General features: G+C 37.5%; 1 protein-coding gene across 10 annotated transcripts in view; it reads left to right on the plus strand.

Moving 5' to 3' along the window:
• The window catches only part of LOC109406167 (protein grainyhead), an 827965-nt gene that overhangs the window by 445701 nt on the left and 356705 nt on the right, over positions 1 to 25559 (plus strand). The window lies entirely within an intron of this gene.

Genomic DNA, 25559 nt, shown 5'->3' on the forward strand with positions numbered 1-25559 from the left:
ACCAGTCCGCCAGAAAAACAAAACAAAAAAATTGAAACAATCCCAGAAACTGTGCCACACGGCCGGCGCGGTGACGACGGCACAACCCGGCCCGGGACGAACGGGTTTTGATTTGTTGGTAAATACCTCTAACCCACAACCAACGACTACCAACCGACCTGCAGCCAGCAGCAGTGGTTCAGGTTCATCCACGCACGCGCTTCTCGTCCGCGTTGTAGTCAAGCGGTGCCATTAAGAATGCGGGTCCTGGTGAAGAAGCGCTCGTCTGGGCCCGGGCCGGTTGGGCGGTCGTCTGCCGGCGGTGTGGCCTAGAACCAGTTTACGTCCCAAAAACTGGCTGACGGACGACGATAATAACATTATACACATAATACGCGCCAATATGGGGTTCCGTTTTTCGGGTTTTGCGTGCGCGAGCCGAAAGGGAAAATCACAGCCAACCATCGCATCCCATCAAAACCCAGGCGGCGAAGTTTTGAATAACCCAAACCTCCGGAATGAGTAAGGGGCTCGCTCGGTCGGGGCGCGCAAGTGGTCAAACGAGTTTTGTCCTCATCTGGTTGATTGTTACGTTGCGTTGGCCGACCGGGCCTGGGATGGCTCTTGCACCCGTTTTGTTGATGGATTTCGGGTGAGTTCTAAGTCAGGTACCTGATTGGGTCACACACTCAACTCAACGGACCCGAAATCGTTCGCAGAGCAGGTGCATGCCGGGTTTGTTTTGGGAACAAGCACTGAAGGCATTCGTTCAGGTCGTCGTCGTCATCATCGCCTGGGATGAGAGTCAAAATATTGGCAGCAAAGAAGCAATTAGCACCATCGCAGCGGTGGAAACCGTTTCATTACCCGGGCTCGGGCTCAGTCAGTCAGCAGTCGGTTGGTCGGTAGGGGGCGATGTCTTGCCGATTTGCTAATTACCGTTCGATTTGTGCCTCCTCGGCCCCTGATACCGACTGAACTGCCTGGTTGGCTAATTATGAAAATTCTCATGACTTTTGGCAATTTGTTTCCGTGCTAAGAGGTCCTGCGAACAGCGAGTTGGCAGCGGCGCAGAAATTAGGATCATAAAGGATCCCGTCGCGTACCGACGACGACAGCAGAGTGCGAGGCGAACGCGCGCAAAAGCCAGCGTGACTCCGGAAGTCTTTTTCTTGGTTCGCGTGAGAAGTGTTCCAATTCCAATGTTATCGTTGTTCTGTTGCAGGATGGTCGAACCTTATTGAATCGTGCCTGCTTTATGGTTGGTATTTTTTCTCATAATCAAAGTAAGACAGAGCACTTTCAAACAGCAACGATTGAATAACCAACGACTTATTGAAATAACTTTCTTGAGAATTACTAGAAGGGCTCCTGGATAATGGAACCTCCATGAGAACCTCCATAAAATGGAACTTCCTCAAGAAAGTGCTGTAAAGTTGGTGGAGGTATCCCTAAGTTAATTTCTGGAGGAATTGATATAAGAATTCATAAACGAATTCCTAAAATAATTCTTATGAGAATTGCTTGTGTAATCATAAACGAATTGCTAGAATAAATTATAACGAAATTCTCATATCTGGCAAAATTCCCAGAAAAGTTTCCTCGGGTATCACTCTGGGAAATTATCGGATAATTCCTATAGGATGGCATCCTTCACGATATTCCTCCGGGAGATTTTTTTCTGGGAATTACATTGAAAACTCCTATGGGAATTTCTCATTTTCAGGAATTTTCTCCGGGAATTACGTAGCTTAGGTTAAATGAACCAAAAAATAAATAAAATAAAAAAATATCGGGGATTACCTAGATTTTGGCATAGCTTAGTGATTTTGATAAATAATGAAAAATCCATTGTCTCGCTAGCTTGTTACGATCGAAATCTTATGTCTCCAAAAATGTGTATGGTTGATTCAAAAACCAATATGTTTAGCTATGACCATCCCAAGTTACAATGATAGCTGAATTACAGCTTATCCAAATGTTTTATAATCAAGCTTAAGAGCAGTTTATTCAGCCGATGTACAGCAATAATGTTTGTTGCGATACTACACAATAACGTTATATGCATATATGTCCCAAAAAATTTAAGAAATTTAGAAACTTTTCAGCGATTTTTTTGAAAATGTTTCCGAGGATTTACTCTGGATTTCTTTACGAATTGCTTAAGAACTTTTTCCAAGGATCCCTTCTGAAATTCCTCCTCCCTCGGAAATTTAGAGATTCGTGTCAAGCACTTGATAGAGCGTGGTTACAGGTTGTGCTGCATTTGTCGACCGATCTTTCTGTACCAGTAGTGTAGGTTTGTACCGCTATCGGCACGGTCGCCTCTTTTTGCAATTCTGCGGTGTTACATAAAAGTCAGTGAACCCAGAATTTTCAACTTTATTACGACGGTCTCCCAATTTTTCATTTCAACTTTAATAAGACATTTCCCAAATCAAATAATCATGTTGGAGATTATATCAATTTTTTTCTCCTAAGAATTCTTTTTCGAAATCTGGTATGAATTGCTTCACCAATTCTCTGGATATTTATTCCAAAATTTATCTAGGGAGCTATCTTTAGAATATCTTCAAATATGTCTTCAGAAATTCTTCCAAAAAATATTGAAAAAAAAAAATTCTTTCGGAGATTTGTCCTCGCCAAAAATTCCCTCACAGATTCTTTCAAAAAAATTTCCATGGGTTCATTAGGAAACTTTCTTCAGAGATTTGTTCGGATTTTTTTTATCTACAAATTCCATAAAGAATTATTTCATAGTATCTTGCATGATGTACCTCTGGAATTGCTTCTTTTTTTTTCAAAAAAAAAAAATAATCATGAATTTGAGCAAAAATTCCTCCAAAAATTCGTTCAAAGATTTCTTAATTTATTTAGACGTTTATTCAGAAATTTATCCAGAGATTCCTTCAATAAAACTTTCAGCGATGCCTTCAGAAACTATTCCCGAGTTTCTCAGATTTTTTATTGTTCTGAGGTTACTTTAGAAATTCTTCCAAAGATTTCACCAGGAATTCCCACAGTAACTTCCAATTTCTTCAGAAATTCCACTAAGAACTCCTGCAGAAGTTTCGCAAAGAGTTGTTTAAGAAAGTAATGTATGAGTTTCTGCAGAAATTCCTCCAGGGATTGCTTTAGAAAATCCTTTAGAAAATTATCGTAATCCGGGGTAACATTGATCAGAATTTTCGATCTTTCTTGAATAATTCTCTTGTTAAAGCAAATGTTACATGTTTTATATTTTTAAAACAAATACTGGCCCTCTGATTATGTTTTAAGCTACTCGAAAAAGTATTGTAAAACTTTTAAACATGTTTAAATAGACTTTTTAACCTATTTTTTTTATTTTGTTGATTTGGGGTAACATTGATCATGTCAGTGATCAATGTTCGTTTGTGTTGAAAATACCCTCACTTACTAAATTCCGGGTCACTGATTTCGAATATGTTGTTCAAATTCTTACAAGTTATGCACTTTTTGAGTTATTTTAAGATAAAAATCCTCGCCACCGCGAATTACGCCTAAAGGTAGGCAATTCCTTAAGGAATTGATAGTCTACTTTTAATAAATCGTATATTTTATTGAAAAAGAGCATTTTCATAAATGTTTCGTTCATTAAATCCAATTCAAGGATATTATATTGAAATAATTCAGTGATTTCGAACCTCATATTGTATCTAGTGTTCATGCCATGCATGAATGTTTGACAATATATCTCATTGCGTTACGAAACTTTGTTATGAAAAAATTGATTTCTTTCAATGTTTAGGAAATTCAATTTTCGAGAATTACATGTTATTTGATAGCTAACAAACAGCAGATTACGATATACCATTCGATAGCAGAAACTGATTCATTGTAAAATGCTTGTTTGAACATTTCATGAGGTCGGTCAAGCCGACCAATGTTACCCGCTGATCAATGATACCCCGTTTTACGGTACCTATTTTTTCAAGACTTTTCTAGATTTTTTTTTCTGGATTTTTATTTGAAAATTCATTTAACCTTCGAACAGTCACGTCTTCGGCCACCGTTAGCGACACCGCGCACATGCTGTGTACCACAAGCGAGCTTTTTTCATGGTGCGTGTATTGAGTACACGATGTGACCGCTTCTTGCATTCTCTCAAATGATCTGCCAAGGATTGATTCCAAAACTCTCTCTGGGGCTTGCTTCTGAAATTGCTTGAGGTATTTTGTTTTTTTTTTTGAAAATCTGAATTTCTTTCAAAAAATCTTTCTGGGAATAATTTGCAAAAATGAGATACTCCCCCAGGAATTCTTTCAGAAAATCTGCCATGGCTTCGATTGACAATTTCTGCAGAAAAATCTCCAGATTATCCTCCAGAGATTTCTTTACAAATTTCTCCAAGGATTACATTGAAAAAAACTTCCACAGATTTTTCGATAACTCTTTCTTTTTTTTTCCATCATAGAATTTATTTAAAATAATCTGTCATGCGTTCCTGAAAAATTCTCCCAGAAATTCTTAAAGAAATTCTTTCGTGGCCTCCTTTGGAAACTCCTCGTACATTTACTTCAAAAATCATCAAGCAAATCCGGAAAAAATTCAGTCAGTAATTCTTTCACAAAATCTTCTAGGAACTCCTGTAGACTTTAGAATGTCCTCCAGATTTTTTTTTCCAAAACCCAGTTAAGAAAGTCTTACACGGACAGCTTCCAAAAATGTTGTATGGATTCCTTTACAAAACATTGCAAGAATTCTTTTCAAAAAATCTTGTATAGATTGTCCCAAAAAACCATCTTCGACTTCCTTCAGATTTTTTTTTTTGTAGAGATTTCTCCAGTAATTTTATGAAGCATTCATCTAGAAAACCTTCCTCGAATTTTTCTCAAAAATACTCCATGGACTTTTTGTTAGAAAATAATTCACGTATACTTTAAAAGCCAAAAATTCGAACTCCTTTAAATTTTTCTCAGAAGCTTTCTAAAAAATTTTCTCCAGGAATTGCTTTTAAAATTCTTCAACAGATTATTAAAGAAATTCCCAAGATTTCTCCGCATTCCTTTAGATATTTTTTAAGAAAGTCTTAAAAAATCCTGCAAGGATTCCTTCAAAAAAATGTTCTACAAATTCTTAAGAGTCTTAAAAGGACTCTTACGGAAATGCTGGAAGACATTCTTGCAGAGATTCCTACAGAAATTCACACAGAGATTTCATCAGAAATTCCGCCGAGGCATTTCTGAGAGAATACATAGAGGAAGTATTTTCTCAGGAATTCCTCCAGAATTTCCTCCAAGCGCACTTTTAGGAATTTTTCAATGGATTCCTCCAGGAATTCATTAAAAACATTGTTTGTTAGGGGATTTCTCCAGGACTTTTTTTTACAAAAATACCTCGAAAGGTTTTGTTAGGTATTCCACTAGGGGTTTCCAGGTGTTTCTTCAGGTATCACTACTGGAATTTCTTCACAAAATCCATCTATGGATTTCTAAACTATTTTTTTTCCTATTTGTTCAAAGATTTATTAAGAATTTAATTCCTTCTGAAATTTCTTCAACGATGCTTTTGAAAATATCTTCAGAGACTTATTCAATATTTCTAGAATTACTTCTGAAATGTTAGCAAGGATTTCTTCGAAAGTTGTTCCATGGATTATTTCAGAAGTTGTTCTAGAAGTTTCTTCAAGAACAACTTCTAGATTCATTAAGAGATTCCTCCAGAAATTCATCCATGAGAATGTACCAATGCAAGGGCGCTGAAATCGGGGAACCTTGATTAACTTGTTCTGTTTTTACCATGATAGCACTGGAAATAAATTATCACACATTTTATCAATGCCAAAGCATTACGATGACCGTTTTATGGAATTTGCTACAAATTTTGGAATTCAATCAGCTGAGTTTCGATGAAGTTCCAATGAAATTCCGATTAAATTTAGTGTGAGCCTCTTAAGAAGCCTAAAAGCTGCTTAAGATACTCCTTGGAACTTTTTATAGCCTATGTAGCTCATATGCAGCTTAATTTAGTCTCTTAAGCAGCCACAATGTTCCGTGTGGAACTATATCTGAACTTTATAAAACTTCAAGGTGTTTTTTTATCATCTATCGGCAATGATTGCCATCTGGATGAAAGCCGAACAAAAATGTGTCAAAACGACGCACTCAATTAGTGCCAGAGCGCTGAAAAGAATGGAACCGAATTTTCTCACCACCTCCCTTTGATATTCAAATCAACAAACAACAGCCAACACCGCGAAGAAATTGGACACCGTTTTTTTTTTGTGTCGGTTGATTCTCTTCCGAATGTGTTGTTGCTGTTGTTGGTTCACATTTTTGAGATGGCTGTTGATTGCTGGCCGGGCGGGATGCAGCTTCCCTTGCGGGTCGGCACGTTGATTTAAATTTTTTTTAGTATTTATATTGTTCGAGGACCAAGATCCCGTGAAGAATGTGTTGAAAGTGGACCGAAATTTGAGATTTTGATTAGTTTGTTCCGCGTTTTTTACCTCGGATGGCTCATTAACGCCTCGACAAGGGATGCTGTTGAAGTGAGGATTTGTCCCTTCCCAGCGCGGACAACGATAAAAGACAAAACAATAGGGAATTAGCTTTTCTATTGTTGGTGCGGATGACTACCTTTGTCGGGTCCAGGACGGACCCGAGAAAGAGAGGAGACTGACAGACGACAAGTGTGAAGTTTTGCTCTTGCTGCAGCAGCAGCAGCAGAGCCTCAGTCGGAGGGATTTCCTTTCACGAGCATATTTTTCAATAAATGGCTAATAAATTTCGTTGAATGGCTGCGCACAGGTAACGGGAGCGAGAAGCAACACCACCGCGCCAGGGCCAGGGAAGCAAAGATTGAAATTCAATCTTTTCAGTTGCGGGACCCTAACTCCGATGAGGAATGGGACGGGATTTTCTCTTCTTTCTGCGTCCGTGTGTGACGACGACGACGACTCGACGGAGGCATAGAAGAGAATTAGTCGAGCAAATCAGTATCCGATTACCGTCGTCGTCCCTCGTGTCGTCGTGAATTGCTGGCTGGTTGGTTGGTTGGTTAGGTTCAATCAAGCGCGTTCTTTTCCTAGGAGTTGCCTGGTATGCACACTGTCATAAATACAATGTAACGCTGTCGTACACGCTGAGTGACTTTTATGGATTGTTGCAAATGTCAAAATTTAGCACGCGTTTCATAGATATTTCATAGTTGCTGTCGGATATCAACAACGTCTGTTACTAACATACGAATACTAACATAGGGCATTTAGGTATATCCGTACAAGTCGTGTTCGAACGCTTTACAGATAATAGTCGCTATTATGCCTCAATCTTGGCTTCAATATAATTACCAATATAAATATTCAATATAATTCTAGCCAAAACGTATACGTATCAGCGTGTGAATTTCTGAACACTACGCAACAACAAAGACAATTTCACAATCTGCTATTGCTGCGACAATTCCGCTCTGTAACAAGGGGTTGTCTCAACTTAAAAAGAACAGCGACAAATAATTTGAAAATGTTTTAAAAGAATCTCGGAAGAATAGAAACCAAAATAGTTTTGTCAGCAATGCTTGTCGAAGGACAAGTTTAGCAGAGTACAAAGATGGCCGCCATTCATTTGACTCGAACTTTCTCGAGTACAAATCTGGAAATGCATCAATCAAGTTGATTTGAAAATGCTACTCGTTGTTTGTTTACTCGCAGTGAATACTGAGTTGCATTTTCAGTCTAAATTATATGATGCATCTACTGATTAGTGCTCGAGAAAACGCGAGGCAAACAGTTGATACACAAACAAAAAAAAAAGAAAAAAAATCCTTCGACTTTTAATTAAAAATGATTTCTTCCAGTTTGCTGCAATTCTTCATTACAACAAAGCTAGCCATGAAAATGTTTGACACTGCTCAGATCATTTTGACAGATCACACACATGTCCTAATAAACGAATAATACTTTAGAAATTGTTGACGTCCTTTTCATGCTCATGTTACATCTGTCAAAATGAACTAAGAGTTGTCAGTCATTTTGAGGTTAGGTTCGTTGGTGTTATAAGAGAATATCGCGTTTATTTTATAAATCGTAACAATTAAAATGTTCCTCATATCGACGTTGACCTGTGCCAACATGGGCCATTTTTATCCGTACCTACCCACAAGCCTGGCTCAAATTGTTTACTATGTAAATTATTTTTATTTCTTTTTTCAATTGGTTTATTTATTAGGCTCATTGTTTTATAAAAACTCTACGGAGCCGATAATCAAGTGAGTACACAATTTGTTATTCTAAGATATATAAGCAAATCTACTAATAGAATGTCTTACGAGCGCACTTTTTCCTTGGGCGTGCGCTTGATCCGGAACCGGAACTGGAATGGGAAGCCGCGAATTGAGCCCGTCGCTGATTGGCCAGGTGCTCTTCCATTGCTTCCTTGAGCGCTACTGCCACCGCTTCCAGATCGACTTTCTTCTTCACTGGTATTTGTCCCTCCGATTCCGTTTCATATTCACGCATTTCCTGCTGCACCTGATCCGCTTCTGTTGAATCCGACACCTCTTCGACGAGCTCTTCTTCCAGGATTTCTATAACAGGACTCTCCGTTGAGTTTGGAATTGCCCGTTCGTCCGATGCAACGTACTTTCCCGCCACGACTCCAGCATACGAACAGGTTCCGTCTCCTTGTAATTTCCCTTGGTTTCCTCTGGAGCGACGTTGAGGACAAGAATCCTTCCGGTGCCCAACTGCATGGCACAGAAAGCACGTATCCTTAAGCCCCTCATAAAATATTCGGCCTTTCCTATTTGCGACATCAATCATCGGCGGAATATTTTTGTCGATATCGATATATGCACCGCGTACTCCGGTAAACATATGGTCCAGGCCCAAGTTGGCTGGGAATTTTTCCCTAACTATGCGGTCCACCTTACCGAAAATTCCGAGCGCGGTTGCTAAAGTTTCATCACTTAGCTCCGGCGGCAGGTCAAACACCCTAACGTAGTGTACGTTGGTGCCGGCTACGGTCATACGCACTTCCACAAACTGACCGTTCGAATAAACGAACTGTTTTGGCTCCGGGTTTCTTCTCAATGTTTCCCTCATTGCCTCTTCCGAGACGAACTTGACAAACAATGACCGATCGTGCGCTGTTTTATAAGCTGTTTCCATCAGCTTGACATCTGTTCCCAATTGCTTGAGGAAGCTGGCAATGTCCACCCAAGACGGTCGCGGGCTACCCGCCGGGAACCGAAATTGCGCGGTGTTGATAATATCGTTCATATCGATAATTGATTTCGATATCAATCCAACCGAAAGCGTCGTCGCCGTTAACAACCGGGAGACAAAGCGATCGAATACACTACCTAAACAGCACGGGCTGATAGGAACCAAAAAAAAAACTACCTGCAGAGAGCAAATTAGTCTCCGCCTGTATGCACTGACTGTTGCGACCGAACTGATTATTTTTATTTCTGACAGGCGACCTTGAAACATGGTGTAGCGTGGCGGCGGCTGGCGCGGCCGTATCGACATAGATTAAGAAGCCGAGAAGCACGCAGCCAAGCTGAATAATTTTAAAAGCAAGAAAAAAAAACTGTCCACGCCAAGTGCGAGCGCGCAGGGTCCAAGTATGCCATGCATGCACGGGGAATTAATGTCAAGCCCGGCTGCGGCCCGATCGCCGCCCTTTCCACCTGATCTGGCTGGTGAAACTTCGTATTGGTTGGTAGCCAGTCTACAAGGTGCCACTGCGCTCGAAATCGAGAGTTTGTGATATTTCCTAGTTCATGCGTGTCCACAATATTAATAATAAGTCATGCGTTGACGATTGGATTGAGTTGGGTGGATGGTATTGTGTTGTGTAAGTTCGAAGTAATGGGGCTCGGTGAATGTTCTTCATATGGAACAGCGTTTGCTACGCACTCCAGTGCGAAAGTTTTGGATCACTCATACAAAACAATGGAATGCTTTTCGTTCATATGTCAATCACTTTTCACTGAATCTATGTTCTCTTCAAATTATTCGGAAGAAATTTGCTCTAATATTTTGTTTAAATTTTAATATGGTATACACTCCCGTTCAAAAGTTTGGGGTCACTTCTCAAAAACATGTCATTTTTTTAGGCCCATATCTCCGCCAATTTGCGTCCGATTTCAAAACCCTTGGTTTCATTCAAAAGATAATAAGTCAAAGAAACTTTGAACATGATTTAAAAGAAACTTTTTCAAAAAATTTTGTATGTAAACTTAACCCAAAGTTGCCAAATTTTCAAAAAAAATGTATATAAACTTACGGCAGTGTCGCTGGAAGTTGGGACGACCAAATTTTAAGATGAGAGCGGTAATATGACCCATTTTCTATTAGCTTTCAACTGCTTTTTACTGAACTTAGCTAAAAAATCTAGAAAAAAAGGTTATTGAGTAAATTAATCCTTGATGTCATCGACCAAAAGTTTGGGGTCACCCCTCAAAATGCTGCATCGGTCAAAAGTTTGGGGTCACTATCGTAAAACATGGAAAAGTGATTTGTTGATTTCTTTGCCATCTTTCATTCAATTTTAATTCTTCTTGGCTTATTTGAAACAAAATGAATGATACTTACTGCATAGACATTGAACCACACATATTAGTTGAAATTTACATACTAAAACTTAACGTAAAGTTGCCTTATTTTTTGAAGCGTGGTAAAATGTGCTAACTTTACATAACATTTTTATATACAAAAATCGTTAAATACGTTAAGTTGAAGACATCAAACGTAAATTTAGTTAATTATCTTTGAAATGGACCAAAAATAATTAAAATTGAACTATAGATGACGAAGATATCACCAAATCACTTTTGGTCGATGACATCAAGGATTGATTTACTTAATAACTTTTTTTCTAGATTTTTTAGCTAAGTTCTGTAAAAAACAGTTGAAAGCTAATAGAAAATGGGTTATATTACCGCTCTCATCTTAAAATTTGGTCGACCCAACTTCCAGCGACACTGCCGTAAGTTTATATACATTTTTTTGAAAATTTGGCAACTTTGGGTTAAGTTTACATACATTTTTTTTGAAAAAGTTTCTTTTAAATCATGTTCAAAGTTTCTTTGACTTATTATCTTTTGAATGAAACCAAGGGTTTTGAAATCGGACGCAAATTGGCGGAGATATGGACCTAAAAAAATGACATGTTTTTGAGGGGGTGACCCCAAACTTTTGAACGGGAGTGTATGTACTATTAGTTAAACATCACGCTTACAAATTGGCAACCCGAGTACTGTGCCTCATCATCGCAATTCATCACCGTACACCTTCCAAACGGCAACCCACACACCAACGTGAACCTCTGCCAAACAACCATATCCCAATCACTCCGCATGAACTTACGCAGACGCAGTGGTTGTATACGATCTGATAAGAAGGGCAAGCGCCGCATTTTCACTTCCTCCCCTTTCTCACATTGGTCTGCAATCTGACGTAGCAGACCCCAGATGAAATTTTCATTTGTCAAATATGTTTGATAATACGATCAAGGGGCTGAGTTGAGAAAGTATACCCTTGGACCACTGCGCTGAGAGACAGTTTTTGTAATTCCTAGAAAGTTTCTTCAAAAGATTCTCGAGTAGTTTCATAAAGAAATTTTCTTGGAGTTTGTTCGTACATTCCTCTAAGCGTTCCAATTTTTTTCTTTGGAATTTTTTGGAAATTTGGGGGCTATCGACGGTATGGTTTTCAGCTTTTGCAGTCGGAAGACCAACTTGAACGTTATTTTTTACTTCGATTCTTTTTTTTTACCTCTTACCCGACGTTTCGAGCCTTTATTGGTCCTTTTTCTGAGGATTCTGGAAGTGTATTGTGCATACGCGCCAACTTGTGACGTAGTGGGGGAGGGGGGGGGGGGAAAGCTCTTCAAAATTTAACAAAATGCAACTTTTTTCGACTAAATGCGCTAATTTCCACGTGAATATGCCTAATTTGGATAAACTGCATCGATTTTGATAGTATTTCATTGATTTTGAGAGGCCTTGCCCCTCCCCTCCCCCAACTACGTCACAAGTTGGCGCGTATGGTATTGTGTTATTGATGGTGGTTATAATTTTAATGTAACTTACAGCTTGGGCTAACTGTTTTTTTTTGTCATTTTGGTCTTATCATTCGTCAAAATTGTATGTGTAGCTAGACAAAAAAGCAGGTGATAGTAATCCGATTTTTTTGAATCAACAGTATAACGAAAAATCAAACATGCCGTAAATTTAAACCCCAAAAAAACAACGAAAAACCATATAATAATGTTGAAACATACAATTTGAGGATAAGTTGACGTTTAGAACACAAACAATCTTGGCGAATTTTAAGACCTGAATGACAAAAAACGTTAGCTGATTCTGTAAGATAAATTAAAATTACAACCACCCAAAACAATCATCAGAAAAAAAAACAAAAAATAAACAAAAAAGGATCAGAGTTAAAAATAACGTTTTAGCTGGTCTTCTGACAGCAAAAGCCGAAAACCACCCATACATTTCGACTTGGGAAAACAGGTGTCGCTCCCCCTGGGTTTTATTTTTATTTTTTAATGTAATTATGTGTTTTTTGAGTTGAATCTATAGAAACTTCTGTTAGAATTTTTAGAGGTATTTTTTGAGTTTTTTTTACGATTAACTCATTGAAGAAATTCCAAAGAAACTGAGAAATTCTTGAGGTTTTTTTTTGTGGGGAACTTCTGAAAAAGTTTTTACAACTACTACTACTTTAAGGGGTGATACACAAATTATGTCACGCAAAAATCGACCTTTTTTAACCCCCTCCCCCTCCCCATATGTCACACTTTTTGTATAGGACCTCAATATTTTTTGTATGGGTCGTCACGTTCTGCAAAACCCCCCATCCCCCTAAAAGCGTGACGTAATTTGTGCACGATCCCTAACACGTGAATAAATTTTCAATCGTACACTTGGAAGAACTCCAGGAGATTGTGTTTTGTGAATTTCGTGGAAGAGAAGATACAACCAGAGAAAATTTTAGGAATTCTTGAATCACATGTTAAGAAAATCCCAGAAAAAAAATATCTGGAGGATTTTTTAAGAAATCCTTGACCTCTGACATTTTTTTGAAAATCTTAAAAAAATTGTAGGGACCATTAAACTTGCGCCAGAGGTTTTGAAATGTTCAGAAGAATTGTTTAAGAAACACCACCAGAAATTTCCAGACAAACTAGTGAAGGAATACTTTAAGTAACTCTGGAAGAAAATAAAAAAAAAGAGCTGGGCCCTGTCCATTGATTTTTTTTCTAAAAACTCATGTAGACATCCCTGCAGAAAAAATATTAAAGGGAATGCTGGATGAATTTCTGGAGTTGATCTTAGAAAGTCTTGGGGTGTTTTGTGAAGAACTCTCAAAAAAAAACTTTTACAGCTACTTCTACTTCAACTAGAGAAAGTATATATTAAAATACGTGTTTGAATTTCTAGAGATTTTTTCGAGAATTTCGTGGAGTGAAAGAAAATTTTGGATGAACATCTTAGATTGGATAAACAGAAAAAATTGATAAATTCATTGAAAAAAATCTGAAGGAAATTTTGTTGGAAATTATTGATATCAAGACATTTATTTTTGCAAATCTCTCAAAATTATAGATTCCTTAGAATTTTTAAAATATTCGGAAGAATTGATTAGAAAACACTGCCACAAAAATCCGACTTCTAGAGGAATACTTCGAGAAGTTCTAGGAGAAACTCCCAAAAAATCATTGAAGAGTTCCTGGGCGCTGTCGATAAACCACGTCAGCTCATTTTTGGCCTTCTCAGATCCGTCTCAGTCACCCCTCGAATAATTTTTCCATTTTTTTCAAATTTAAATGGAAAAAAGACCTTGACCAGACGACCCCTACTCTACGAGTACACGTAGTTAATGCACACGCCTCTTTAAGAATTTAAAGCAGAGGTTCCCAAACTTTTTGCTATCGCGGCGCCCTTTGACATTTCCAAAAATGTCGCGGCGCACCAAAGTTTTTAACATTTTTTTTAAATTATGGGCAACTTTCACTTTACAGTGTGCAAGACAAAATCGTGAAACACTTCTCTAATATCATGTTTTAGGAATTCAATATTTGGAAAACTATTTTTTAAATTAATTTCTCAAAGATAGTTTAAATATTTATTCCAAAATTCATGTTGATTTCATCATAGAAGTTCAAAAAAAAAGAAGAAACTCAGATGTACAGGTAAAACAAGCTGCTGAATTTCTAAAATTCAGTCAAAAATTCTTAAGCGTTTGGAATAATTAAAGAATTCTTATTGAAAGAAAATGACTACACAGAGCTTGACCAAAGCTTCAACTTTTTGCGGAAATTGCAAAGCAACACTTTTATTATTTTGGAAAATTTCGGCAAACTGGGACACATGAAGAGATTGTAAAGACCTGCCAGGTGGGCTTTGATTGAACTTATTTTCATAAATTTCAACTTAACCCTTTGGTCCTGGATTGGCCATATATAACCCCATTTATGAAACCGAGCATAACGAGTTCAGCGAGGTTGCGGCAATACTGATGAAACAGTCCGGTTCAAAAAGGTCAAAGCTAGCTCTTCACACTACCAGATCGGAAAACCTGCATGCCGCTAAGCTGTTCCGAAGACCTTGTAATTATTCTGAAAAGAACGTAAATAATGTTCATGAAATTAAAACTTTGGACAAGATATAGTAAAATCAAAAGCTAAGCTTATGCTTAAGAATTCCAAAAACAATTTCAAAAACTTGAAGTTTTAAAATGTGGTTTAAATTGATATGTTTAAATAGGATACCAGAAATCCTATGGAACAATCGAAGAGTCAGAAAAGATTTTAAAAAAATGTGAGCGACACTAGTTTTACCCATAAAAAAAATTAAAAGTGTTCCGCATTACAAATAAAGAGTTTGTTTTTTTGTTTCGTCACAAAAGCAAAAATCCTGCGGCGCACCTGGGAAAGGCACCAGGGCGCCGCGGCGCACAGTTTGGGAGGCACTGATTTAAAGACTTTCCTGAAAAACTCTAGGAGGCGGTTCTGTTGCAACTCCTTGAAGGCAATTCTGAAAAACTTTCTCAGGGAACTTCTTCAGATTCGTGAAGAAACTTCTCGAAACTATTCTTGAACAATCTTTAAATGGATTCCTTGGTAAAGGGAGATCGTTCTGGGGGATTCCCAGCAGAAATATTCGGAAAAAGTCTTCGTGGAGCTTATTACTAACTTCTTGACGATTCAATGCAGAATTGGTTGGAAACCGGAACAAGTTTTTTTTTATTTTTTTTTCTTAACCTTTACGTCCCCCAATACAATCCGGAATATCTCCGGAATGGTTCCGGATACTACATGGCCACTTAAGTATAATAAACTTGCACCAATTTATGATCGATTGGGGGTTACTTCAAAAAAATCATCGGATGACAATTGACGAAATACGTGAAGCTTAATGAGATTAGTTTGTGGGAAGCGATGATCAACTTGAACGATTGTGCCTTGAACCAGAAAAAAAAGATTTCCTAAATTATCTTAATTAGAAACATTGTTTGGCTAATTTCTGAAAGTTTTTTTTTATGGTGAAGATCCTCGTCAAAGATTCATGAAGTATTCGTGACAGCATATCAAGCGTATGTTAGTGTATGAAGGAATTATTGAATACAATAATTCTTGACATTCTAGTGACATTTTAGAGAAAGAATGTCTAAACTGGAAACATCCACTTGCAAGAGGTTACATCCACTTGCTGTAAACTCATTTCATATTCCCTACTATTCAAAATGGTTTGTTCAACAAACTAATCAACTATTTTAAAATATCGCTAGGTTCAAGTTGTACCACTGTAATTGTTTTTGTTTGAATTTCCCGCGTCTTTTTAAACACATAATATTGAAAATTAATGTCTGTTTCATTCATAAAATCGAACTCTGAACAGATGGTTAGGGTAATTGTTCCCATCGTTGCGGTAGTACCTATTGTTGCGGTAATGGCAATTGAGCACTTTTTCGACTGAAATGTTACCAAAAGGTATTTTTAATAGATGTATGGTGCTTAAATTATGAGATTGCACCATTTGTTTGCTTAAGATTTGCCCAAAAACCTATTTTAAAAAAATATTTTCATAAATGTGTTTGCTGCTGTGTTCCTATTGTTGCGGTAGTGTTCCTAATGTTGCGGTATCCCATATGATTTCAATGGGATACCGCAACAATAGAAACAAAATACCGCAACATTAGGAACACAATGATCTTTCAGATAAAAACGAATAAAATGCTCATAACAACATCAAAGTGGCAATATTTCGTTATTTTCCCGTAGATTAAGGATGGATTTTATTATTTTCAATTCAATCCATGTAAAAAGTTTGCTTGGGGCGATACAATTGTGGTTTAAACATGAACCCAGCGCTTAACTCCTCCATGATTGGATCAATTACCCTATTGATCGTTGTCGCTTACGTCTCGATCGACTGAACCACTAAACCCTGCGGGGGATCGAGTGACACATGCGTTCCACAGGTCGTTTTCTCCCCTCAAACTCAAACTCGAACCGAACATTTTTTGCGCACTCCGCCACTAATTGATTGAGCCACGCGGATTAACCATAGCTTTGCGCGATATTAATCTGCGTTATTGGGCAGAAACTTGTCACCAATTGGCGGGCCGGGCGTCGTACGCATAAATTATCATTAGGGGCTCCGTCTCTCTGAGACCGTGCAGTGCATGTACTTGGGAAGAGAGGAAAAAAGCGATCATCAAGATTTGCGCCAAATAAGTCGCTGTCAAAGTGAGGCCAGTTGCCCGATCGATTAAAATCGCCGCACCATCGTCAATGCTGGGTAGGGGTGTTCGGTTTGCGTAAACTGGCGGTATTTAAGGTTAAACACTAGGCGTGCATCGGAATGAACTGATGACATCATTGGCTGAGAAGTAATAGCTATTTTACGTTATCGATCAATGATCGAACGATTTGATAACTTGAACACCCCTCACCGCTACAGCGGGCGTCTTCGTCGCCAATCGCGTCGAAACAAATGAGCCTTCCACGCGATTTGGACCGTAATTCATCTTTGTAATCACTCGCGTATGCGTTGCGCCCGTCGTCGCGGCTTGTAACGCTTGCCCGGCTTCATTGGTCGGTCAGATGCGAATGCGAGAAAGCCGCCTGGTCGGGCATAAATAATGCACGTTTTCTCAACTGGGTAAATTGTTGTATTGAGTGTGCAACAAGCTTCACACGACTTCCCGCGCTGAACGAAGACATCGTTCAGCGCGGCGGCTATGTGATGATGCTCTCAGGTGGCTTCATCGATAAGCCCCGGACCGCCACGCCGCCGTTCTTCGATCGCCCAATGTTCCGAGATGGACACGTTTCTAATTTGAATATAAATTCCCTGCCAATTTGCATACTACTCTCTTGCGCACACGGCGATGGGTGAGGACTGACGATTGTGGACGCCGCGAAACACTGATTGCACCAAAGATGTACGAAGCGGGTGTTTGTCTACTAGGTTGTCCCAAAATTGCACATGGTAAAAAAGCTTGGGGGCTCACCCTGCAAATGATAGCTAAGGGTGTTAGAAACAAACTTTTGTATGACGGCAACTTTCAGAAATGACGTTTAGAGGTCGCCCCGGCGAGATTTTTGAAAAATGACAATTTTTCGTAATAAATTTCATACAAATATTTTTTACCGTACAAAAATTGGCAATACTCACTATTTTTATATTTTTTACAGCTTGATATGGATCCAAACTTCTTGGGAAAAATAATTAACGACATGTTTTGCAGGTAACTTTTTGGTACTGAATTTTTGAATTTACTTAAATTTGTAATTTTTTGATATACTGTGCATTTTACCCATCATAAAAAGTATCTGAACATTATGCTAATTTAGAACAATTTCCATAAAAAGATAGGAAATTTTATGAGGAAAAACTTTGCCGAAGACAGCATGGCGTTTTTTCTATCCGTTTTAGAGTTATTCACAATTTACTATTTAGTGAAAATTGAATTTTTGGGAGTTTTTCTAAAAATGTCACATAAGAACTTCCTAGAAACACATACAAAGTAAAAAATCACGTATGCTCAACAAGTTTTTGCCTTGATTGTGTTATGGAATTATGGTGACATACATAGGGTATCACGCCACTTGGGCGGTGGCTTCTATATTCGTCTGTTTTCCACTATAACTCAGTCAATTTTGAACCAATTGACTTGAAATGTTGTACACGGGTAGATACTATACCTATCTCACCGCAATCCAAAAATTGTGTCAATTGGTTCAAATTTGACTGAGTTATAGTGGAAAACAGACGAAAATAGAAACCACCGCCCAAGTGGCGCGATTCCCTACTTAATTGTTTTTTTTTGTTATTCAATCCCTTCATATAGAAATCAACTAGCAAAGATTTCTTAAAAAGCTGGTTCTCTTGACAAGTTACGTACTGCCAATTGATTTTTAAAGATATTCTCCACAAAATGTTGAGCCATATTTTCGCGTTTACCTTACTTTCCTGTCGATATTCTCAATTATATTTCTACACAAAGACGTATGAGTCCTGGACCAGTGAAACAGCCCAGGAAACAGTGGGAAAGTGAATAAAGGCGAATACGTTGATCCATACCAAATTCAAATCGCGATTACGAACATCTTACGTAAGAATACTAATTTTTAGATACTTAGTTCCAATTCAAGACATTCTAAAACGCAGAGCATGTTTTTTTTACATTTACTGACTTGAACTATCTTATCAACACCGAAAATAAGATATACCGAGGCAAATTGAAACGGGTGGGATAAGATGAACCAGTGAGTTAACATAATGTTATCCAAGGTTAGGCCTGGAACATATAGCGTCCGTTCCGTCGAGGTTTGCGTTATTTTTACAGTTTTCCCATGGGAAATGTGTCAAACTACTGTCTCGCACACGCAAACGTATGCATTGTGTGGGGCACTTTAGAACAATTTGTTTACCATAACACATACACGGCATACAATAAGATAAGGTAGGCTATTATTGGCAAACAACAGTTTTGGACGTAAACAAGTGACGTCATTTCTATCGTCCTATGTGTTGATCAAAATGATAGGGACTACTAGAACGTTTTATTCATGTCTTTGAACGATTTAAACAACATCATTTTAAACCAAAACGGCATATTTTGAGGAATGTATCACCTTCTGAATGATATAGAAAATATGCCGTGCGTTTGATTGTGTATTATGCTCGTATAAACCATGAGCCATTTTACGATGTGACAACAATGTTGATGATGATATGATTTTCACGGGTTATTGGACGCTACCTCCTGTCAAAATTCATTCATAAAATCGGCTCGTTAAATGGACTATTGTCAGTACATAACCGTTGAAAATGCCATGGCCTACTGAGGCATCTCAAAATGGTACGTAATGATAAAGTTTCTCGCTAGTAGGTACCTTTCTATATCAAAGAAAATGGATTTGTCAACGGAAACAAAAATTCAATAAATGATGCCACCATAATTCCTAAACACAATGAAGAGAAAAACTTGTTGAGTATACGTGATTTTTTACTTTGTATGTGTTTTTGGGAAGTTCTTATGTGATTTTTCTTAAAAATACCTAAAAATCAAAATTTCACCAAATAGTAAATCGTGAATAACTCTAAAACGGATAGAAAAAACGCTATGCTGCCTTCGGCAAAGTTTTTCCTCATGAAATTTCCTATCTTTTTATGGAAATTGTTTTAAATTGGCATAATGTTCAGATACTTTTTATGATGGGTAAAATACACAGTATATCAAAAAATGACAAATTTTAGTAAATTCAAAAATTCAGTATCAAAAAGTTACCTGCAAAACATGTCGTTAATTATTTTTCCTAAGAAGTTTGGATCCATATCAAGCTGTAAAAATTATAAAAATAGTAAGTATTGCCAATTTTTGTACGGTAAAAATTATTTGTATGAAACTTATTAAGAAAATTGGCCATTTTTCAAAAATCTCGCCGGGGCGACCTCTTAACGTCATTTCTGAAAGTTGCCGTCATACAAAAGTTTGTTTCTAACACCCTTAGCTATCATTTGCAGGGTGAGCCCCCAAGGTTTTCGATTATGTGCAAATTTTGGGACAACCTATTGTCTACCCTTTCGGCGTGTGTTTGAGACCCAATGGGCGCTTACCGTACCCCCTATTCCCCATGCTGCGTTGTCATCCAGCTCGTTTGCCATTTGAGGAATACCTATAGCAATCACGACGATGACACACATTATCCGCTGGACGATGGAGGTCATGATGGTCATATTCACACCCAAAAATTTGCCTCACGGAGCGTTGCGTCATGCATCTAATAATGGTGTGAAGTCAGGATGGAAGATTTGTTTTGAAAATCAGCATGTCGACGACGGAGCATTACGCTTACCTGGCTTCGGGTGCCATTACATCCAGAGATGTTTCGAGTCAGAAGTCGCAATTATCAAGAATAAGCACGAAATCGTCGGATGAACGAACACAAGGTAGTTGAAAGGTGGAACTAGCACTTTGGCAAACACCTGTGAATTTAATATCAACTTCTTGAGTTCTGGAACGGTAACCTTATTCAAGAGCTAAAGATAGCAAGACGGAAGAACTCCTAAAGATAAGTCTAGAACAGTTACCGGACAGATAGCAGTAAACGGAAAGCTTAACAGAGAGCAGTTTATCCGTTCCATCACTTTTCTAAGATCCAAAAAGTATTTATTGCTTCTTTTGATGTCCCAAAAAGGCTATGAGCTGCAGAATAATTTGAAAGGACGAGCACGAGAGCATAGGATGAACAGATGTGGAGTACTTGAAAGATGGAAGCGATATTTCGATAAACATCTGTGTTAAATATAGTTTTACTGAATTTCTGAAACCTTACATTATGTAATGCATAGTTCCCATTGAAGGTATCTATAATTTCTGATTTAGGACAAACCTTCACCATAAACTCCACCTTTCAAAGCTGTCAAATTTCACCCCTACTCTGGAATGGCACGCATTCACTTTCTCGCCCAAATACCATGCACAACCAACAACGAACGCGCAACCAGGCTAATTAATAATGATTGATCGTGGTGATGTGTGACAGATTCACCGCCCGAACGATCGACCGACCGAGGAGGTCAGGAATCTACACAAACCCACCTGACCAAAATCCCATTTCGGCTCATTATACCAATTTTGCCAGCCTTGGGCCCCGCGCTTATCGCACCTGACTAATCTATTAATTAAACAAAATTTCAAAGCCTCTCGCGGTTGACCAAAACATTTTGAGAAGCCAAAAACAAAAGAAAAAAACCTAACGCATTGTGCTCGTTCATGGCCGTGGCTCGTCGACGGCCATCATCATCCCAAATGGTTATCGAGTATCGAAGAGTGGCAATGGAGGTGGTGGCTGCGAATGAGGAAATGATAACGCGATCGGCTACGGTCGGATTAATGTTTATTTAAATTAATGACCCACTCTCGCGCATGAGCACACCACGCTGCATTGAAGATCATGTGTGTGTATCTAGAAAAATGGCTTCGAAGCTGATAGCGGAGCGACTTGGGCGTTTAGATGTTGGAGGAAGCAGTAGAGTGGCCCAAGCTTGTTTGATGAAGTGAATGGACAGAGGTCTTGAATCTCAAAACTAAAACCCAAGGCTCCGTTCCGCAGAATGAACATTTGTAAGGTTTCAATGACTCCTTCATCTAAAAAACGTGGACTCAGGAGGCTAACTGCCCTAAATACAAACTTTGGGCGACTCTTACTAACAGAAAAATATGTAGTTGTAAGGCACAGAATGTTGCTAATTGACGAATTGAGAGATGAATTTGTGAAAAAAAAAATCGCCTTCTGCTGGGATTCGAACCTACGGCTACGCATTTGCTAGACCGGTGCTTTAACCAACTAAGCCACAGAACAGATAATATGATTATGCGGAATAGGAAGCATGAACATTCCTTTTTTTCTCAAACCATCTCTCTTTCGGCTAAGATGCCAACCCACAACACACTAGCATTTTTGCCCAATAGCTACAAGTGAGGGTGTTTCTTAAAGAATCACATTGAACATTTCCGTTTTCAGAAAGATTCCAGCTTCTGGCCTTCCTTAATTTTGGGCCACACTAGTGGATCAGTTACCGAAAGACCCACATTCTTCACCACTCCATTCCACTAGATGGCGCGCGGTTTGTCTCAACCTATAAATTTGCATGCAAATGAATCACTTCCCCCTTTCATGGTCCGCCTGCTTCGTCGGCCATTCCGGCATTCTGCTGCAAACCAAAAACCATTATTAATTTGTTACAATTATCCCGGCTGTTATTAATAATTATTAGCAGCAGCAGCAGCAGCGCTACCCCCACATGGTCTGCAGCGCAGGTTTCCAAAGGTTGTGCCCAAGACGAATCCAAATACGAAAACAGATAGGGACAGAGGCAACATTGGCCGCAAGATCAACCGATCGAGGGAATCAATGAATATTCACCCAAGCCTCTCGCTGTCTCTCCCCCTCCGATCGAATCTTCTATAATGATTTAATTGATTGCTACGTTCGATTAGTTTTAACACTGTGCTGTCGGAATATTGGTGTGGTAAGCTTTGCGGAAAAAATGTGTGAGCAATGGATTGAAAAATGCGATAAATAATGATAACCCCCCCTTGGTTTGGCATAGATTTATGCGTGACATGGCAAGTTGTGTGGCGAAATTTCTAGTCTTTGGCGTTGGCTGAACACAGGATTTTTGTTTTGTTTAAGAATTCGACTCCACACTTTTAATTTCCTGCGCCTCGAAGTTGAAAGTTGCGTTGCATGACAATAAAGAGCAGTTTCTGGTGTATTTCACAGTCAAAATTATATAAATCTGAAAATTTATAATTTTCAATTATTTTTAGTATTATTTCTTGAAAAATTTGAGAAACTTTTTATTTCGATGTAATCCTTGTGGAAGATTTCAGCTGATATCTTGGAGAAAATTCCATCAGCCCTCCTTAGTATTATTTATTATTTTCTAAATTTATTCGATTGCCTTGTAAATTTCTAATCCACTCGAAAGCAATCCTAACGAACGTCTGTAATATGTTCGGAGTAAATTCTGACAAAATTTGCTTACATATCTGCAAAACATGTTAGAAAGGATGTCTGAAGATCAAAATGTCGGTAAGAAGATAACGATACCTGAAAAAACCGTGGAGCTGCTTCATGGGAAATCTGTTAGAAATAAGCATAATTTCTTACCAAACCTCTGTTGGAATTGATGATTGAATTCTTATCATATTTTCCTTAGAACCCACCCTGCAAAATCGATTTCCTTGTTATTAATCAAGCCATAGATATCAAGTCATTGTTTATGAATGTACTTCTGAAAGAATGATAAACTAAATTAACGGAAAACTCGTTGAATTAGCCATACAAATAAATGAAGAATACTTTGGTGAATTATAATAAAGCCCAGCCATTTATCGAAAGAATCCTGAAAATGATTGAATCGACTTTTTCCATAGTGTTTCACTATAAAGCCTTTTAAGGCTGGAACGAATGTTATATTTCTCTTATGTCGCCCTCGAAAAATGTTGATCGAATATAATTATTGTGAGAACATTATCCGATTCGAATGAAATTTTATCAAAATTGGATAATTTTCGTAAATAAAAATATTGGTCTCACGTACAATTTTTAAAAACTTTGGGGCCCCTTTGAGTACAACCAAACCTTGAGATACAAATTTCAAAATTTAAAAAATTGATATGGTTTTGATTGTTTTTAGGCTAAAATTACCATTTTGCTATATTTAATTCTTGAAATTTTCATTTTTTTAAATTGGTTAGCCATACTGAAATTTCATAAATTCCAGGATTTCTACCAGTTTTTTGTTTGAAATGATTGAAAAAAAAACTGGACATCTGACACAATTTTTTGAAATATGTTTTGAAGAAACCTGTTAAGCCATTTCTTCCTCAAGATTCATGTTGGAAAATGTAAAGAAAACTGTCAGAGAATTTCTGTTTAACTTAACTTAATTCTGAAAATTGCCGGAGTAGTTTCAGGCGGAGCTACTAATGCATTTTATGACGAAGAATCTTGTCGATTCCTTACGAAATTTTAGGAAAATTATATCGTATCATTGAGGTGACACTCCTTAGTAACATTAGTAATTATTCTTAGCTGAATTCAACTACTTCTAGGGAAAAATATAACACCACATATAAATTTGAAAAAAAAAATATTTTAAGACATTTAAAATTTAAAATTTAAAAATTTTAATTATTTTAAATTTCTTGAGAAAATATCAGAAAATTCAGAAAACAACCTAGTATCAATTAGAGCTCTGGAGTTACGAATGGGAGCGTCGACGTTTCTGGTTGAAGTATTTTTCAAAAATTTCCATATCAATTTTCTAAACTACTTCGAAGTTTTAAAATCTGTAGATATTTTCATTTTTTTCTAAAATTTACAGATTTGCCTGAAATTAGGTCTTATGATTTCCTCTTAGATACAAGATGATTTTAAGTCATCAAAATCAAAATCCTCTCGCCAGTTTTGAAACATACTTTTTTTTGTAAAATAAAAACAAAAATTTTTTGAAAGGTTTTGGAATGCTTCATAAAACATATCTCAACAAAAATCTATGGACAAATTATTAAAGGTATATAATATTTGTTAATCGTAAAATTATGAACGACATCGACATTTTTATGCATGAAACACGATTCCCAAAAAAAACAAAACTATATTCCTAATTCAAAAAAAAATTAATAAACTTTTTTTTGAAATAAAAACTTAAATTTTTTTTCCACGAACACGTTTGTTCGCGGTGAGGAAGGATGGGGTCAAAAATCATTATATAAGGAGAGAATAAGAACGATTCCTAATGTTTGATCTATGTAGGTAAGAAATGTTTACACACAGTGCTTAAAAAATGTTTGAAAAGTCAAGGTGCTCAACCCTAAAATAGGAGATTCCATATTTGAAGCATTTTTGTAGAACAATTCAGTCAATCGTCAAGACGATTTAGTTTTCATGACAATTCTCAAAAAAAATCATGCTTTAGTAATATGTTATGAAGTTGTAATTTTTTTTTCAATATTTTTGTATTTTTCTATAATTGAAGGGTATTCGTTTTTGAAACACTGTATTCAGGGGTTACAAACCTTACGGAAATAAAAAAAATGGAACTTCTTATTGCGCGATTATCTCCAACTGGTGTTTTTTTAAAAAGTCCCGGTACAGTGATCACGATATCTCAAAAACCAGTTGACCGATTTGCAAACTTTTTTTTCAATTGTTCAGTTTCAAATCTCCTTTTTTTCCGGAAAGGTATGTATGTTCAGCTTTCTATTTATGCCAAAAGATTGAAAATTCGTTCTAGTAAATTCCATATTTTTAAAAACTGTAAAGCTCGATTTTCAGGAAAAACTCAAAAACTGTACTTCTCGAAAATTTTTGAACATAATTATGCATCAAAAATTTTGGTTTTTGGTAGAAGTTCATAAATATTTTTTTTTTGTAAACTAGTGTTTCTGTTTTTTTGTAAACTGTAGAGAAATTGCTTCGGGAGTTTTTCGTCCAGTGATTCCTCGAAAAAAATCAAGAATTTCTTCTATAAGTTTCCAAAGGTACTTCAAGAAGTTTTTTAAAAGGTTTCTT

Source organism: Aedes albopictus, chromosome 2 (assembly GCF_035046485.1).
Source record: "Aedes albopictus strain Foshan chromosome 2, AalbF5, whole genome shotgun sequence".
In the NCBI taxonomy this organism is placed as follows: Eukaryota; Metazoa; Arthropoda; class Insecta; order Diptera; family Culicidae; genus Aedes; species Aedes albopictus.